Source organism: Drosophila suzukii, chromosome 2R, assembly GCF_043229965.1.
Source record: "Drosophila suzukii chromosome 2R, CBGP_Dsuzu_IsoJpt1.0, whole genome shotgun sequence".
Taxonomy (NCBI): Eukaryota; Metazoa; Arthropoda; class Insecta; order Diptera; family Drosophilidae; genus Drosophila; species Drosophila suzukii.
This window is the reverse complement of record NC_092081.1, coordinates 17095798-17109187: the sequence shown is the minus strand read 5'-3', so window position 1 is coordinate 17109187 and position 13390 is coordinate 17095798. Positions and strand designations below refer to the sequence as shown.

The 13390-nt window shown below is 40.0% G+C and overlaps 1 protein-coding gene and 1 long non-coding RNA gene across 6 annotated transcripts in view; both read right to left on the bottom strand.

The window, feature by feature from the left end:
• The window catches only part of jing (AE binding protein 2 jing), a 137939-nt gene that overhangs the window by 37346 nt on the left and 87203 nt on the right, over positions 1 to 13390 (bottom strand). The gene's annotated exons all lie outside the window — the stretch shown is intronic.
• On the bottom strand, positions 6289 to 7795 carry LOC136117815 (uncharacterized). Of its 5 annotated transcripts, none has more exons than XR_011603707.1 (4): positions 7567 to 7788; positions 7000 to 7178; positions 6700 to 6906; positions 6290 to 6616 (listed from the first exon to the last, which is right to left on the bottom strand). It is a non-coding gene; the product is annotated as an uncharacterized lncRNA (long non-coding RNA). The 5 variants fall into 5 exon arrangements; XR_011603706.1 differs by having other exon boundaries at positions 7571 to 7787; XR_011603708.1 differs by having other exon boundaries at positions 7649 to 7773.

Here is a 13390-nt window from a genome sequence, read left to right as displayed (position 1 = left end):
ACGGATTTTAATCAATATATATATACACCTTATTGCAAATAAAACCCTATACATAAGTAGATCCAATTATGGTTATTTAGAAAGAAATATAATAGACAAGAGAAATAAATACGCAGTAGAATGCCTCGTAGCTAGCAGTACCCCATCCTATGTTAGTATTAGTTTTGTACTTTACTATCATCTTAAACAAATAAATAAATAAATAATAGATAAGAGTTTCAAAGGAAGGCCCAGCCATGGATAACTCGATTTGCCTGTTGATAATATCCAAAACAGTGAAGTATTTGATTGGAAACTCTTCAATTAAAGTATTGTATAAAAACCTGAGTAAGAAATCTGTGGTGATCGCGCTAAGATATTCCTAATTATAAAATATAAATTCCAAATATAAGTTTTTATAGCTTCCCACATAAATCACTCTATTCAATACCGACGTTTTCCTTTTTAATTAAAACTTTTTTCGGAGATTACTTTTAGAATTCAATACCCCCATGAACTGAATTTCCAGCCTTTGCTCACTGAACGTTCTTATCTGGAAGAGCCTTATTGAATTGTAATTCATAAATAACATTTGTTTGATCCACCTATTATGCCGCCCTCCTTGACAACCGAAAGGCGATTGGGATCGGCTGTAATGGACCTAAAAGCCACCACCCATGAATGCTGCACGGGTATATTCCGAGGAACGGAAACTGATAATCCTTTCCAAGTACACGCATGAAATGTGCCACATGCTGTGTGCAGTAAATGCAACATTTGTGTCCAAGGCCACCGAGAACAGTTGTTCCACGTGGTGGTGCTTCTATCGATGGTATATGGTATATGGTAGATGGTGGTTCAGGTCCTTTCCGGGTGTAAGAAGAGTGGCGTGGAAATAGAGCGACAGCCGCGTGGACTGTAACTCAAAATAATTTGGGCAAACAATTGAAGGGGTTCGGCTGCAGGTTCGGGGACACGTGCAGGTCCTAATCCCGAAATTAGAGCGAGGGTCGCTCGATCGGAAAGGGATGGCCACGGCTAGAACAGCTGGGAAAGTTTACCTGCAATGCGAGAAGCAGAATGCCATGCGTTTTTAATTAAATCCCTCGTATTAAACTCATAAAATTTGTGCGATTACTTTAATGCGTTGTACATGTGCGCCCGGGACCTGGGCTGGATCAAACCGGGCCAATTAGGATTCATAAATCCGGGCGCCGAACTTTTTAGCAGCCATCAAATTGCAGGAAGCGCTGGACATAAAAACCATTTTTGGGTTCGGTTGGACAATAAAAACACAGACTCAAATTGTTTGACAATTAAAAAGGGAGCAATCAGAGTTTTGGACAGCCGGACAAAAGCCATACATACATATATATATAGATGTATTACACTGTAGCGGGCTCTTAATCAACAGGGATCTGAATGGGCCGAATTTGGCAGCAAAATAAGCGAAAAACGGCGCACAAATAAAAATGTAAATATTAATAAGCGTCAATATGCGTTCAACCATGGCAGAATCCCGCCGAGCTCGGCGACGAAGCCACTGAATTTCAGGCAAACAAGCGAGCAAACAAACACAAATGCCGCCAGGACCTCCTCCTCCTCTTTTTTCAAACCCCAACCACCCCGGAATTCTACCCCAAACCTCAGTTCCAGCTACCCAGAACCGCACACAGGAACAGCAAGGAAAACATTCAGTCAGACACCGAGGGGAGATGGTAATCTCCCACCCACCCTTTCGCCATAACCACCGTGCGCCCCGTCCAAAATCGGGTGCCGCCACCCACCCACCAAAACCCAAAACCGAACGCCGTACTCCTCGTCGTCGTTTACCACTCGAACGGATTCGGCCGGATTCGGACCCAAACGCTAATGTGAGACTAAACGCGAGCCGGAGACCGAAACCGATTTCCGCCGCAGGGCCAATGGGTTCGAATGTGTCTACAGTGGGCTATGCCCATTAGAAATCCAGGGAGAAATCTCTGTGTTATAATTAATTTAAAAAGAGTTTGATTTTCCTAACAGTTATTAAAAACTGCCTTAAGTCATATTCAATCAAAAATATCTCAAAATGAACATACCAATTTAAATTTTTCATTACATTAGGTTGGTTCTTGAAACTGTGTGAATGATATTATGTTTATAGGTTCTGCATAATTGGTTGGGATAATTCTGTAGAATTTTGTACATTTTTATGGACCTGATCTATGGAAGTTTTTGAATGATATTTATTATATTAAAACAGTGTATATCCCATCGCACTAAGAAAATTTCTAAGATACCTGTGAATATATGGTAATTTAACTAATTTTAAAAGAATCTTTAAGAAACTTTTATTGCCCTTAGTTAATCCGATGTTTCGGGTTTAACTAAATAATATAAAATTGTCATAAAAAACACTTTTCTCTTATATTTGATGGGGTTTGATGGATATTTATAATATGCCTATCCTAACTCGCCTCGTTATAAAGTTCCTTCCGTAGAATTCACGTTAACGTTTTAAAATAATTAAGAGATTTCATTTACATTTTAAAATAGGTTAAAAGGATCGAAACAAAGATAAGGCGGGATTTAATGATATTTTGGATCCAATCTCGCCTCGTTATAAAGTTTCTTCCGTAGAGTTCACGTTATTTTAAAATAGGTAAAACAGTTAAAATAGGTAAAATCATATAATAGTGTAGTTTCCTAAGGATCAAGATAAAGATAAGGCGGTATTAAATGACTTTGGAATCCAATCTCGCTTCGCTATAAAGTTCCTTCCGTTGAGTTCATATCTCCCTGAATACCACTGTGGGCGATTCGCTGACTGTTTTTTTTATACACGCTCCCTTTCTACACTCGCTCGAGCACCACACCCTCCTAAGAGCCCAATCGCCCGCCGTTGCCCGCTGCCCGCTGCCATCATCATATCAACATCAAGTCATGGACTTTTGTGAAATGGAACTTTCAACACCGGAAGCAGCGTGTTGCATGTATTTATGTAGATATTAGGGCAGTGGCTGGCCCTCCAGCTCGCCCGTCTGCCATCCTTTTGGCCCGTCCCTTCCTTCCAAACGACAGCTCCTGGCCAGAGCAGTTCCGTGCCACAGCGAAGCGAACCGAACCGTATGGCCTCGTGGGGAGTTGGTCCCCGTCGCTCGCTGTTGTTATACTCCATAAGCGCGACTATAAACCAGATTTCCCAGCTCTGCACCCCCTTTAACCCGGGGACAGAGAGCCACAGGGGCGAGACAGGGGTTAGTCAAATTAAGGTCCGTGTTTCTGTTGTCGGAGATGCACGACCATACACAAATCGGGCAAAAAATATGAAAAGCAGAAAAGAAGCAAAGTAATGAATACCTAACTTTTTCCTCAGCCATTCAATGGAATTATGCATTCATGTCCCATCGAGAATTGGAAAAACGTTTAGCTTGACTTGATTAAACTCCTGTTTGTTTGGTTTGCTTAAAGGTAAAATGTAACAATGACATAAAGGAGCATCAAGAGACCTTGTTTAAGTAAAGAGATTACTTCAATGCATTTCTCAAGCATAGAAATAAGTTCAAGTGAATCCTGACCTCTGGCAAATAACCCAAAGTAGTCGCAGCAAACAGACTTCTGGTTAGACGAGAGTGCTTCGTGGTCAGAATAGAAACGGAACCCTTCCATGTAGACCGGGTGGATAGCTCGTGTCGAAATGCCACCCCTGAGCCTTTAATCAAATGCAATGCATGCAGCAGGCAAGGATTACCTCGACGTTCCGGGCTGTAATAAGTATACAGCAGTATGTTTAATTTAAAAAGTGTCACGCGGCCAGAGGAACTGGACCTCCCTGCCCTACCTGACAGATTTGGATGCATGCATCAGCAACATCAATGGGATGTGTGAGCCTTTGACTTGCCGGGGGGTTGCCTAACGGCACTCGCTCGAAAAAAAAGCAAAAAACCAAACCTGTTTGCCCCGAACCTGTTCTCTAAGGGTTTCTCGGCCACTGTCCACTCTCAAAATAGGGGCAGCAAATCTCAATGGAAGCAGAGAACAAAGAACCGAGTGAGTCGCGTGTTTCATCATAATTCTGGGCTTGGAACTTTGACTGCCGATTGCGTTGGGGAGGGGGGTTGTAGAACGGTAAACGATTTTGCGATAACATCTGCGGCGGTCTGCCGATTGAGCAGCGAGGGTTGCTCATTGCATAATTATGCCATTGTGAAATGAAGTTCGCAGTGCCAATGCCGATATAATCTAATTTGCCAAGTTCAGGGGTTCTTTCTTAAAATTCGGGGTGGCTTCCAGGTTTCTAAGGAGAGTAATGTCGACCCATTGACCCAGAAGACACCGCGTTCCGTATCACCTTAAGCTTTTTAAATAAATACACCCACGACAACACTCACCGGGAGCAGTGATAATGCCTTGGCATAAAGAAATCCTTAAGTCCAGGTGCTCAAGATGCCGGGGCCATAAAACATCGGCGGCAAAATGCCACAAAATCCCCGGCATAAAGCGCACTTCATAACTCATTTGTTCCCGGCTCCAAAAGGAGCTCATACCCCCCCATGAAAGCCATCCAAAAACTCACAACCCCCCAACAAAATCTCACCCCTAGATGCCCACTTTGAATGTCTGTTTGCCGGTTGGCTCATCGTGTGTAATGGCAACGATTTTCACTCTTTTGTATTTGATTTTCGAAATTGTAATGCCAAGCAATTTCGGTTTCAGTTTCAGTTTCAATTCGTTTAAGGGGGGCGCCAACTAGATGGGACACAGGGGCGGCGTGGCAGGGGTGTAACGAATGCGCTACATTTGTCAAATTAGCCAGGGCAGATAAGCGTCGGGCGTGGCCAAGGACAAGCGAGTTGTCCCAAAGCGAATGCAATAATCCACTTCTGGAGCAATTACTTGTGTTTATATTTATGGCCAGCGCTACGTGAGAGATTTCGAGGGATACAGGGAAGGTAAAAGATGCGTGAAATGTATCTGTTTTAGTCACAAGTTACAGGGAACAAATGTGGGATGGTGTTTGATCAGAAGCGGAACGAAATTTGAGGAGGGAATATCCTACTCCAACTACTTCCGGAAATCGTGCTTTACTAAATGCTTAATTTGAGATACAGGCAGCGACTTGCAGGGTATTTCTAGGCCGACTCTGACTGCCTCATCGAATATACAAATACCCCTCTCATCCCTACAATCGGTGTTATTGAACTGAACTTGACATTTTGCACTTACTGCCTGTTCTCCTCCGGCCTGGGTACACGCAATAAAAGGGATAATACACACAGATACACAGCGATTCAGCTGCAGCCACAGATACCAGGACATCCACAAATAACTCTGCACACACACACCAGCCAACTCGACCCCAAACAGGAGGCAGCTGCTGTCCTGTCGGGTCGGCTTGGGTCGGTTTGGATCGGATCGGTTGGGTTCGGATCGGGTCAGGCTGCACGAATCGAATAATAAAGCCGGATTCAGCAAGTAGGCACCGTGCGGCAAAAAACAGGATGAAAGGACACGCGGTGCGTTTATGAAATTATTTGTTGGTTTGCCAAACACAACGGGATGGGAAAAAGCAAGGAGCAAAGCGAAATATTGAAATATGCAGGCTGGGCTTTTATAGGCCCGCCATAAAAGGTGGCCGTAAAGGCTTAAAGAGGTAACGGTACGGGAAGAGAGAAATTTACATTTTTTCAATGTGCCTTACAATCATTTAAACGATGTTGCAATTCATAGTACACTGATAAAAAAAACGTAGTAAATCCAAATATTTCATATTCAACCCAAATATTTTTCGCTTTGATTTTCATCCATTGCGGTTTTTATTAAATTTCAATATGCGCATATTAAACTTTTTTTCCATATTAAATTTAAATATTTTCGGAATAGATTTTAATATTTTAAATATTTAAGTTAAATATAAGCCATATTTAAATTAAATACAATGCATATTTCTATTTAATATTATGACTATTTGATTTTAAATTTTTAAAATTTGAATTAAATAGTACACGTGTTTAATATAAATAGAAACCATATTAAATTCTAAAATTTTAATAGTTAAATGAATAACCGAAATATTAAAATTCAATATAAGTCGTATTAAGATTCAATACTAGACATATTTATTCAAAATATGCCAATCATAATATTAAATATGATAAGTATTCAAATATTTTTGGTACACTAAAAAAAATTAGTACACAAATTTTATTTCTGTTTTTTCGATTTTATTTAAACATTTATTTTTCATTACGGCTTGCTGGAAGGTACAAATAATACAGTTACACTTATATTTATTTTACAGAGATCTGTATAAAACATATTTTTTAGCATTTCCATCATACATACATGAGCATTGGATGGCTTGAAAACTCTTCAATGTTTTTTAAGAACTAATACATTTTTAATTATTCCACATTCATATGCCTGCAAATGGTTGCATGTTTTAACTTCTATAGCATTACACGCTACATACACAGTTGTCAATTCATAAACGAAAGAAAGTACTTTAAACAATCTTAGAGTATTACCAATCTTAATAGCTAAACACTAATTAGTTTTGTAAGTTATCTGCGAAATAAATAGTAAGATAAAAAAGAAAATTATAGATTTCGTTTTAAAGAGATCAATCAAAATATGAATGGTTAAAGATTTGGACCTGAAAGAAAACAACAAAAGAGCACAAAAAAAATAAATAAAAAGACAAAATCCGAATGTAGTCTGACTAAAATTATAAATTACCAATTCCGGCGCCCGCGAGTCAGCATATTTTGGCCATGCTTTCGAAAGCTCAGCTCCATCGAAAGTTTTCACATCCTTACGCCGAGTATGGGTTTTATTCTCAACAGGAACCTCCAATATTTTATCCAGTTTTATATGCTTCGTTCTGGAATTTGTATATTCGGCATATATGTATGTATGTTGGTTCGAGAATGTATTTGTTTGCCACTGCGAGGAATGATATAGAAAAAATGTATTATTTAATTTAAAACCTACTTTGCCGTATTCTTACTTTTAAAAATTTCTACGTTTTTTACTTACCTATGACTTTGCCAGGAACGGTAAACGCACGCTGTGTGTGGGTAGATGTGTTGCAGAAAATGTACATGTGTGTGTTCGCTAGGGCACGCTCAACTTTGTTGGCGACCAAGCAACGGTAAACGCACGGTGTGATATATGTATGTGTGTGTAGCTGCACTTGATTGTATGTTCATACGTTTCTGAGAACCGAAAATTTTAATCCACTTAATAATTAATACATTCTACGTGCATATGTATGTATATGTATGCGGGTAACGGCGCGCGCTAATTTGTTGTATTCTAGGAAAACGCAGTACGAGTAAAATATTTTTGATAATTTTAATTTAACTTTTATACACACATATGCACATATTAATTTTTAGACTATTTTCACTTTAAAAAAGATACGACACGTCCTACTTCTTTGGCTGCAATTATGAAATGGCAAGCGTCGTGCCGTGTTGAAAAAGCGGAATCAATTGTACATATGTACATATGTATGTACATATGTATGGCCGAATACAGTTTAAAGAAAAGACATGCCGCCAAAAATGTACTTTTTGGCATTGAATGTTGCTGCCAACATACACACTTATTTATTTAAAGAAACTTCACATGATTTTTTGATAGCGCGATCAAGTTTAATTTTATATTTGTATGCCAACTTCACTTTTATAAAGACCCGACACGTCCAACTTCTTCGGCTGCAACTCTTCAATAACACGCGTCGTTTAGTGATCAAGAAGAAGAGTCATTGATCAAAGCAAACGCGAAAGAATGTGTGTAGGATAGAACAAAAAAAAACCGCCAAGAATTATCTTAGCGCCTTCGTTTTTGTTCTGCCCATTTACATACGTACATACATATGTACATATGTCAACTTACTTTAATGTATATAAATTTGTTTTTAAAAATGTATAATGTTTGGTCTGAACAAATGTATGGACATGAGTATACAGTTTATGAAATAAATCTTTTTGTTAAAGTCAGCTTAAAATATTTATTTTAAATATTATCGTACTTAAAAACGGACATGGCAGAAACTAATATGTAATGTAATGTAATGTAACATATTTAAATGTGATAGTACAAATAAAATACATTTTAATTAATTAATTTGTACGTAAATATAAAAGATATCTTCTTGAGGTGTTTTTATTTGATATAAACATTGAAAAACCCTTTCAAAGTGACACTTTCTTTATTAGTATTACAAACATTTTAATTTTGAATATTAAAAACTTTAAAATAAAATAATTGGAATACTCAAAATTAATATGAAACATTTTTAATTTAAATACGGATTTTTTTAATTCTGAAAATATTAACGATAAATATAATATTTTTAAAAATAAATATAAACAAATTTAAATTAAATATACTCTTCTTTGATTTAAATATTTTAGTATTAAACTATGCAATTTAATATGTTTCGTATTTAATACAATGTTTTTTGTATTAAATTTAAATACGAAATATGAAATTTTTGATTCAATATGCGGATATTTAAATGTACTATTCCATTTTTTTATCAGTGTACTCACTCTTTAAGAAGGGGTTCTTAAAGTATAAACTTAGTTTCAAGGTAACATATTCGCTACTTCTTACTTGTAATTGATAATACCTACTTAACAATAATGGGTTCTTAAAGCAAAAACTTTGCAATTGATAGTACTCACTCTTTAATAAGGGGTTCTTAAAGTACAAACTTAGTTTTAATGAAACATATTTGTTTTGACACCATCGTTACTTCTTACTTGCAATTGATAATACCTTATTTTCAATAAAGAGTTCTTAAAGTACGAACATAGTTTCAAGTTAAAATATTTGTTTCGACACCATCGCTACTTCTTACTTGCATTTAATAATACCTTCTTTTTCATAAGGGGTTCTTAAAGTACAAACTTAGTTTTAATGAAACATATTTGTTTTGACACCATCGTTACTTCTTGCTTGCAATTGATAATACCTTATTTTCAATAAGGAGTTCTTAAAGTACAAACTTAGTTTCAAGGTAAAATATTTGTTTCGACACCATCGCTACTTCTTACTTGCATTTAATAATACCTTCTTTTCCATAAGGTGTTCTTAAAGTACAAACTTAGTTTCTAGGTAAAATATTTGTTTTGACTTGCAATTGATAATACCTACTTTTTATTAAGGGGTTTCTAAAGTACAAACTTTGCAATTGATAGTACCCACTCTTTAATAAGGGGATCTTAAAGTACAAACATAGTTTCAAGGTAACATATTTTTTTTACACCATCGTAACTTCTTACCTTCTTTTCAATAAGGGCATCTTAAAGAACAAACTTAGTCTAATGGTAAAATATTTGTTTTGACACCATCATTATCTCTTACATACTTTTAAAATGAACTTTGCATAGTCGCAGGAAAGTCATCCCAAAAGGAGAAGGGAAAATCCGCCTAGGCCTATATTGTCCTGAGCCTGACAGCCCGGCTTAGTGGCAAATTATATATTTAAGACACCCGGTGCAGGGATTTTAATTAGATGTAATGTCTACGTAATGAGTTTTATCTTATCTGGTTTATGGATCTCGAAAGGGAGTTCCCCGCCAAAGTTAATCCCGCCTGGACGCACCGCTGATCCCCAACCCAACTTAGGAAGGGCTCCTCCTTGGAACTTCCCAACTGTCAGCTATTTAGGACCAGGCGTGGGATTAACCGCAGTGGCTCAAATCTCAGCCAGCAGCTTGAGTTGCTCATTAGCAGCCCAGTCGCCTGGGTGGTCGCGCAAGGAGCTCCTAGGATGTCCTGGGTCCTGGGTACTGGCACACAATTAAATGGCACAAAAACGGATTAGCGTCGGGGCCAACAATGCGTAAGCAATGAGGATGCGCCTTTATGAACGAGGCATTAAAATAATTTTTATGAAAATTAACTCGACTAAAAATAAGGCAAAGGATAAAAAGCAGTTTCGTAGGGAGTGTGTGTCTGTTTGCTCATGATAATTGTCGTGTGTCCTCGAGGCAGGCTGCCTGCTGCCTGGCTGTCTGTGTGAACTTGGAAACTTGATTTTGCGGAAGAAGACAGGCAGCAGGAGCAGAAGAGGCAGTAGCAGCGGGGCAACAACAACGTGCAACATCTGGCGCTAAGTAAAAACCGTGATACACACGGCCAGATGGAAGGACTCGGGGGACAGGCTGCCAGGGGCGGGACTGTCGGGGGGCTGCCCGTTGCGGGACCCCGAGGTTCCTCTTGAGCCTGAAGCCTGAAGCTCGCAAACGGCAGGCAAGGATGCGCGCGCAGCAGGCGGAGGACGCCTGAGAAAAAGGAAGTTGGCGAGGACCAAGGAGTTGCTAGCGCCGCCGCTCGTCGTTTGCCAGGCGAACTTTAAAAGGGGGTAGGAGAGGGGGGGAGGGTCTGAGGGTAGGGGCAGGCGGGGCGGGGCAGGAGCGGTTAGGACATGGCCGGGCAGCGTGAGAACATTTTCATGCAGGATATTTTTTCAGCTCTAGAGTGGAACACACCCTGGTGGGAAGTTCTACCCCATCGAACTCACAAACACACACACTCACACCAACAGCTGTGAAACAGACTGCTTATGAAATTTCCCAGTATTCCCAACACTTCCGCGTTGCTCTTACCACTCTCTCTCACTCTCTGTCGGCTCTGCACATGCGCTCTCGCAGAGAGCAAAGACCACAAAATACTGGGATGTGCCCCTGCCCCTTTCTCCGCCTCTTTCGACCCCCCCCCCCCATCCTTTTCCTCCACCGCTGCTGAAGTGCACTTCACTGGCTGGGTAAATATGTATAGCTCTTCTCTGCTTCTTCCCTACCAAGTTTTTTCTTTTTTTTTTGGTTGAGCTCTTCTCGCTCTTCTCCCGCTCTCCCCTCTCTTTTGGATGAGCTCCTTTCATGCCGTCGCTCGTGTGGTCGGGGGTGTTATGTATTTTTTACAAGTGTTTAGTCAAATTCGTTTGGCATTTCAGGCGGGGGCGCCGACACCCCACCTCTCACCACCCCCTGCGCGCCATCATCCGCTCTCGGCGTGCGGTGAACTTAAAGAGAGAGGGAAAGCGTGAGGCTGTGGGCGGGGCGATTTGTTTACAAACGTGAGGCAAAGCCAACAAGAGAAAATTCCCTACCCCCCGTACCACCGGAAAGCTGGAAAAGGCGGAGAAGCATTTTAGAATGAAATTGATTTTTAGTGTAACGAAAAGCGGCCGTGTGCAAGGGAAGCCAAGAGGGATGATGTAAGGGGATAAGGTGACTTACGGAATATTTGGCGCCCAACGTGGGGCCACTTAGCAGAGACAACAAGGAAGTAACAGTATAAGTCATTCCAACGATAAGTTGAAATAAGAAGACAGTATCTAACATCTACTAAGTTGATAATTTTTAAAAGTACCTAATGTGTTTTAGGAATTGCAAATGTTAAATTACTATTGATAATCTACTAACTTTAAAGGCCTTCCAAATATGTCTTTTAATTAAAGCAAACTCAATATAATTACATTTATGTTAATGGTTTAAGCTAAGATAAGATGCATAGAAAGAATTTTGATTACTTGTATATGTAGGAGCTCAGCCAAACATTGTGTGAAATGAACATTTCTAAATTTAAGAGTGGTTTTCTCCAAACCGATTTCTTTCTGGACCCTTAAGTGCTCGATGTTCTCAAGTGTCTTACAAATGTTCCCATAGAACACGCTGCGATCGCTTCCAGCTGAAATCCCCTGCACAATGATCCCCAATTAGGCAGCTTCTTGCGAACAAAGCACAGACTTTGGATGCCATTCACAGGGATCTGCTCAACCACACATCCCGGGGCAGAGATCTCGAAGGACCACTTTAATGGCATTCGGGCACAGCAACAGATGATTGACAATACGGTCGCAGACCGCAAGACAAATTTAAATAACTGTGCAGGAGAAAAAAAAGTCTTCAGAACCCGGTCCTAAAAGAGTTGTCCCGTCAGGCGAAACAAACATTCAAACAGATGATTGCCGAAAACCAAAACAAAAGCAGGTCGAGACACTGCCCCGAGAAACAGCTGTCAGAAAACGGGAATGCTCGGATGGAAATAGAGGGGTAGAGTCCTATATAGAGATGGAGACGGAGATGGAAAGAGGTAGGCAAACAGGAAAGTTCAAGGTGCAAAAACCAGAAATGCGAGCAAGGGGGCCTCAACATGGCAACATTAAACAGAAGCAGCCGTAATGAGCCGCCTGCTTCGAGGGGTTCGAGTGGTTGGTCCCACCCGATGATTAGTCCGCTAAGGACCGGGATCGAAAAAGGTCGCTCCCCAGAGGGTCTCGATCAGGTAGTTCAACCTGCATCGGTTCCGTCTGTTCGCCTGTTGAGCAGCTGTCGTTAATGATCCGCTCGGGTCCTAGAATGGTACCTATGTATATGCATTTATACTCGTATTGTTACTGGAATGTTTACAGAGTAAATGCAATCTCCGCTTACAGCACATCTCTAATCTTTCGGCATCGTTCTTCGGTTACGGGATCGGGTTTTCTTTTAGCGCTCTGTGAAATTTCTATTTGTCAAACAAACAATTCCGTTTGCATTATTCACAGTCCGATCTGTCAGATAAATAGAGTCCGACGGTTAGTGTGAGTTTGAGTGAGAGTCGTCACCGCAGGACGTCTTCTGTGGCAGGTAGAGGATGGCGCAGATGGAGGATGTGGTTTCAGGTGATCTTCAGCAGCTGAACAGCCATTTCTAGGGAAATTGGTTATCGCTTAAACAGCTTGTTGATTAAAAGGATTTCCATGTTTCTTTTTATGTTACGCTCATGTAGTGGAGGTTTCTTCTTTTCTATCTTCTTTTGGGAGATATTTCTTAGGAGTTACGTAAACACAAATAGAATGAGTGTAAATGCATTTCTACAATTTTGTTTTGTTGATCATGAGTTTGGGTGTAGTTTATCTACTTTAAGGAAGAAAAAGATAGATGGAATGCTTTTCGAACTATGAGAATGAGGCATATATTTAAAAATCGAAGTCTCTGAAACTGTAAGGATGTATGTTCTTCATATTTCGCCTGACAACTTTAATAAGAACTAAGCTAAACGAACTAAATGAAGGGAACTTGTCAAGTTTTAACGTAGAATACAAATATTTTGGAATTCTTATTGTATCCTATCGGACCCTATAGTGAATTGGTATCCACTATGGACCTAAAGTCGGTTTTGATTAACCAAACCTAGTGTGGTGATGAAATCAATTGTTTTTTACCCCATATAACACTACCCCCTCTTTTCGCCAGTCAATTTCCCGTTGATTAGCGTCATGCTTGACAAAAGTTTCCAGTCCCCAGGGCAAAACCACCCACAACGCTTAGCACCCAGCCCATAAGAGAAGCCACAGCCTAAACACACACCCCACACCCATCCCCATCCGTAGAACCCCACTACGCCTCTGAACTCACTGAACCAC